This window comes from Lepidothrix coronata, unplaced genomic scaffold (assembly GCF_001604755.1).
Source record: "Lepidothrix coronata isolate B3197 unplaced genomic scaffold, Lepidothrix_coronata-1.0 Scaffold313, whole genome shotgun sequence".
NCBI lineage: Eukaryota > Metazoa > Chordata > Aves > Passeriformes > Pipridae > Lepidothrix > Lepidothrix coronata.
In genome coordinates this window covers 1-6,502 of record NW_016690493.1, presented here as the reverse complement: position 1 = coordinate 6,502, position 6,502 = coordinate 1, and positions in this window count along the sequence as shown.

Here is a 6,502-nt window from a genome sequence, read left to right as displayed (position 1 = left end):
TCCAGAATTCTTTTGCCAAGTCGCTAGTTCCCAAGGAGCAACTTGCTTTCTGAATTGTCTGCATGTGTACTTGATGTCAAGAAGCAAACTCCCTGCTGCCAGATAGCTTGTCTGTCCACTAGGTTGCCTATACTCCCAAAATCAGGCAAAATGGTGCATTGTCAAAAAAAAAAAAAAAAAAAAAAAAAAAAAAAAATTTCTTTGACAAGACATCTTGGAAGAGCATGGGGAGCAGCACTGCTGAGTGACACCTGCTGTCACTCTTTTCCTGGCAGGTGTCATGGGTTGCCCACATTATCTGCAACATTTGTGGGTTTGCAGGATTTCACTGATGCTCAGATGCCTTTGAGGATATTTTTAACAAGGGTGTTAGAGCAGTGTGTGGTGTTTGAGGACGCGACTACTTTTCTCAGCACAGTCCCTGTCAGGAGCACAGGAGTGGTGGCGCTGCTCTGCCTGTGTCATGTTTGGGAGACATGGTGCTGTGAACAGCCCCTGTGGCCTTTGGGGCCATCATAACAGCCAGGTTGTGATGGTGAATTGTAGGGACAGAGTGAACTAGCTAAGATCTAGCCATTTTGGGTAAAGGGGGTTTTCTAGGCAGTGGTGGTTGCAGGGCATCATTCAGCCTGTCCTGTGTGCTGCAGTCGTATGAGAGCCGGCTAGCTCAAGCTTTTTTGGGTACAAGCTGCAGTCTAGTCTACACAGCACAGGCATTTATCTTTCCTTCCCTGAATGACTTTTGCCTTGAGCATTTTGACCTCTAAGTAACGTGCCAGTAGCTGTGAGGTGTTTTGTGACTTAAGGCTCCCTGAGGGCTGGATTTGTGTGGATATAAAGACATATCAGATCTCTGAGCCTCCCCTTCCCTCTTTCAGCAAGTTTGGCAGAGCATCGCAATTGGCCATGAAATTATAAATCAGTTTGTTATTTACGCATTTTTATGCTCATGTGTGTACAGAGTATATATATCTTGTGATTGAGTGCAAAAGCCAATTAATGATCTGTAACAATCATACACCCTTAATTGCATTCAGCCCATTGATTTGCATTCAGCCCACTAATTCATCTAAGGTTGCGGGGAATCTTGTACACATAGGGAGAAGAAAATTAACAACCTTCCTCTCCTGCCGAAAGTGTCCCTATCTCTAAACCCCGTGCCCCCTTAAATTTAGAAATGTTAGCCCTATATAAAAAAATGTTTTGATGCCCTATCATCAAATTAGAATTATAAGCAAAAAAACCCTGTATTTCTGATGGAAACACACAATTATTAGTCATGCTGTCTTGCACATCTGGTCCTGAGTTAATATCTATCCAAAATGAAGCAGTAATTATCCATAAGTGAGGCATATAAACACATGGTGTTTAACCTAAATTAACAGATTCAAGAGTAACTGCAGTTCATACATGGAGGAACCTTATATGGCTTTGTAACTGCACATACAAAGAGTCTTATACCTACATTCATACCTCGCTATATAATCATGATGAATGGCAACACATATATTTAACACTTCAGGGAACCATCTCTGTTCTGTCAGTACTTAAGCAGGAGCTTAACTTTGATAGGTTTCACTGAAGTCACAGGGAATCAAAGATATGCCTGATGTTACTCTTCTGCTCAAGCGCTGGCAGAGGCAGGGATTACTTTACACGTGTTGGAGTGCTTTCCTGAATCCTTGCCTCAAGGCCGCTGTGCAGAAGTGTACGTGAGCCCTTCTGCACACAGAATTGTCAGGAGTGATAACAGCTGCCGGGGCTGCAGCTGTGGGTTGTAGGTTTGCTCTGCACAGGCGAAAAATGCAAACAGGAAAACCCCGCAGTCCTTACTCTGTTGGATCTTCCACTGATCTGAAATGTGGGGTTGATGGAGCAAGGACTGAGAGATCTGGATTGGAGGAGCTAGTACAAGGTTTCTCACTCAGGGCTGCAACCTGATGACCTGCTTTCCTTGAGGGCAACTCAGAACCTGCAGTCATTGTAGTCTCAGTTTAGGCCAGTTCTAATTTACTATCTTTCCTTCTCTTTCCCCATTTATTAACCTTAACATGCCTTTTTACAGTTCCTCAGAGAAGCAGTGCCAGTGGAATACTCATGTGTAGAAAAAAAATTGCTTTTGAGATACAGAACACAGCTAATTACGGTGCTACAATTAGCTGAATGCCCTTAACAGAGTCCAAGGGGGGAAATCATGCTGAAGCATCTGCTGTAACATATGCTTTTCTAGTTTCCAGAAGATAACAGTGGGCATGTACACTGCCATGGATTGTGTTTTCTGCCTGAAGAGCAGAGCAGCCCGCAGATGCTCCAGGATTTCTTCCACCCGAACTCCGTAAGAAATGTCTGATGCTGCATACATCTGTCATGAGGAATTATGCTTTTTTTTGGCTTCAGACTCCTTCATGCAGACAGACTTACAATGATGCACTGGAAATTCAGATTCCTTCGTTCCTGAGTGCACACTTCATCCTAAGGGTAGGTGTCATACCAAGAGCAGACCAGAAGTATCAGGCAGTGTGGCATCACAGGAGTTTGTGCTCAGCTCTGAGGTGTTTCTCATTGTTCACTGAATTACCACATAAACCAGATGAACTGCTGCTTTCTGAGTGAGTTTTTTTTTCACTGCGGTATTGGAAAGATGAAGTGCTTTTCTGTGTACTGTTTAGTGAACTAAATCTAAAGTGGCTCATTATTTTTATCCTATAAATTAACTTAGCCTTGTCCAAAACATTCCAGAATAGTTGATATAGCCCTGCTAGTGTACTGTTCAACATGCTGAGCTCTGTTAATTACAGTTGAATTAGAGATTGATCCACCTTAGTCAAGTACTGCTTCAGATTTACCACAAACCTTCAGCTCCTTTCCATTACTTTATTTTTTTTATCGTCACATTTTTAACATTTCACTGTCTTTTGCCTTAACCAGTCCCAGAACTCCAAAAAGAAATGCATTTGTAAAGACACTCTTAAAAATATGTCACTATAGTTGCAAAGCAGCAAGTAGTAAGTAACTTTGGACCACATCCATCCTCCTGTGTACTGATTCATAGGAGAGTTTGTTTAAGGAAAGTGTGTCTCTGTTATTTAGCCAATTACTTAATGATCAATTCTTCCTTCCCAGTTCATCTGGCAGCCTTACACTATGATCTGTGGCAGGTCCTGACAAAAAAAAATAATTAAATTTTTGGGAAGGGCTTTGGCCAGGTCATATAAACCTGTGGTTTACCTCCTGCAAGGCCTGAAGAAAGGCTGCTGAGAGGGAAGGAAGCCTGTGGCTCCTCCATAAGCAGTTGGAAAAGACTCTGGCTCTGGTCAGGTCTCTGTACATTTCTAACTGTGCCCCAGCACTTTACTGTGTGTGCTTTCAATGAAGTGCTAGAGCTGTTGGTTCTTCATGAATGTGATGTCGTATGGTTACTGCTCGTGCCTTTATGAATTAGAGGACTGTGACCATCTTGTGGGCATTTACATCCTTATGTGGGGGCTGTGAGTGCAATGGGGAGTTAACCCTCGGGTCTCTGCCATGGGACCAGTGCTGCAGTGGAGGGCAAATTAGGGGAGTCAAGGGAGTGAGATTTTTCTCACTTGGGCCATAGTACTGGTTCACTGACTGATCCACCAGTTAAGTCTTATTTATAACTCTGTGTGAGAGCACACTTGCAGGTGTGAAGTGAGGCTAGTGGAGCACCTTGTTTGCAGGAATGTCTGAGTACCTGAAAGGGGCACAGAACTGAAAAGGCAGGCTGTGAATTTATACATGTAAAGTTACACAGCAAAGCCTAAAGGCTGGGTAAGCTTTGAAGTAGGATGAGTTGTAAGCTTTATTCACTAGATGACAAAACCCCTGGTCTTTGATCCAGTAATCCGTATGTCAGTTGGATGATAAATCCAATAATTAAGTAGAGTGTAGTTTTTCTCTCCCCCTTCTGAAGACTTTCTTTCACATTCTTATTTATTTTTTGTCTGTTATCTCAAAATGTCAAAAGAGGGTGGTACAGCCATTTGCAATCAGGTCTGAGCCATTCACAATGAGGTCTGAACCTGATTCCACTGTCACTTTTAGTATGTATTACGCACTGATTTAAAGACTATTTTAAAATAAATTAAAGCCATCATGAGAAATGCAGGAAGCCCTGCACTTCTGAATTGTGTTTGATGCTTACCTCATTGAATTCAGGAAGAAGGGATTATTAAAGACATAAAAGCTGTCTCTGTATCAGGAGCTTAAAAACACTCCAAGGGAAACAAAATCTGTTGTGCTTGGCTGCTGTAATTTAAGAGCCAAATTATGCTCACGTTTATAATGGCATAAATTTTAATTTGATTGAACTGTGGATTAACATTGCTGCAAATGAGACCAAAATGTGACTTCTGAAGTTCATAAGGTAAGAAGCAGTTTTGCACCCAATCTTGTTAGTTTTTTCTATGTGTATGCTCTTACCAACTCTGTGCTGTGGCATGTCACCCTGGACAAAAATACCCGTGGCACATTTGATCTCTTTTTAGTGGTCCTAGTCAGAATGGGTGTGCTTTACTCTAACAGTAGTTGTGGCCAGATTAGTAAAATTCCACTGAGTTTCGACCCTTTGCCATTTCCATGATATTTGGATACTGCATGAGAAAAGAATGGCATGCTGCCTAGATCCTGAGATTTTCGGTTCAAGTATTTCATGGACTTTTGGGTTCAAAAGGGCTGCAATTACGCTGAGCTTCACTTGCTACATAATGCAGGCCAGCTTGTGTGATTCTGACAATGCAGAGATGGATAGGGGAGAGTCTAAAAGACTGACTGTAGTAATTTCAATAATTAAATATTGGCTTAATAGTTAATACAAGTTCATTACATAAAAATAATAGCTCACAATCTGTTGATAAAAAATCAGAACTGCCCATACTATATTGATTTAGAAGATACTAATTTTTTAGTAAATATTATGAAGTGGTTTGGAAAGTAGTTAATATTTGTTTTTTCTGAGGGTTCATTAAAGTAGATGTTCTTGAATTAGACAAATATATGTCGTTTTAGAAGGGGAAATTATTCCAAGTCTTACTGTTCATTTCAAAAAGAAGTAGTGCTAGCCATCTTCAACGTGTTCACTTTCTTACCTCTTCCACTGACACCCAATAGGGTTACATTATTTCAAGGCCAATATTTCCAAGGGTGATCCTCTCCAAGGGTGCAGGACGTTGTGTAATTGACCATCAGTCAGAAAATGCATTAATAATGATAAAGCATGGGGGAATGATTTCTGCTTGCCCTCATACGACTTACAAAGTATACAGCTTTTCTTTTTTTTTCCCAAGTCAATGTCAAATTAATGGAGTTAGTCAGCTGTTTAGGTAATGAGCTAGAGCACATGTTGTGTTTTTGGAGGAGATGTGTGTGTTGTATTGTGAGGCCAAAATCCAGAAAGGGGAAAGTTTTCAACCATCTTGACAAGCAGATTATCTCCCTGAATATACAGTGCCTAGTAGCCTTAAAGAAAGACCATTTTGTAAAACCTTTTAATGATTGCTGGCAGAAATACAAGAGAAATGAAAGACATTTATGAACTGAGATCGGAACCAAGTTCTAAATGACAAGCACTTTTGGTTTATTCGTGATTAACCTCATATGTCTCTTTTTTCTTTTTCCTTTTTTCTCTTTCAGTAGTGCTTTTCTGCTGTGTGTAAGGAGTTACTGTAATGCTTGGGAACAGGAGGTGACTGAACCCAATTCTTCACGTCTTACCTGGGCTCAGCTGTGATGTGTGTTTGCAAAAGTCAATAATATCACCTGAGATTGAGGAACAGGGGCTGACACAAAAATTTGCTGCCTAGCTTTACCTATTGAACCACTGCAGCAGCAGCACCTGTCTCCAAAGTTTGGTCTGTAAGCTTCTTGTAAAGCTCATGGAAGGAATTAGACACCTCCAAAAAAGTGATCCCAAATAATGTAAATTGTATAAAGACCCACCCAGAGTAAGCCAGGGAGCTCTGGGCAGAGGCATGAATATGAAGCCCAGCTCCCATTAGAGCTGTGTTCCTGGAGGCAAACAGCTGCATCTGTTCAGAATCCAGAATTGCAAATCCCATACCTATCACTTGGGAGGAGGAAACTCTTGAAAAGTCATTCTTGTCTTTTGAAGAGCTTCCACAAGGGAAAAAAATGCTGCCTCCTGTAAGGGAAATGGGAGCATGAGTTTGGTGTCTTCCCTATTCTAAGGGGATTTTGGATTTGTGCCTTCCACCTTCCAGATGAGTGGTGCAGCTCTTGGTTGGGGCCTGAGCACCTCTAAACTGCTGCCTTGCAAAAAGGAGGGTAAGAGGTAATTTTTCTTGTGTCCTTTAGTTTGCTATGACTTTTGCCTGCTCTTATTTTTTCTTTATGATTTCTAATTCAGATTAGCTGAGAGGTCTTTGCTGGTGTGGCATTATTGCCTTTCTCTGTATGTATTACTATTGCTAATGTCCTCCTGAGATGTGCATTCCACTGGAACACTTTTCTACATTTTTTTTCT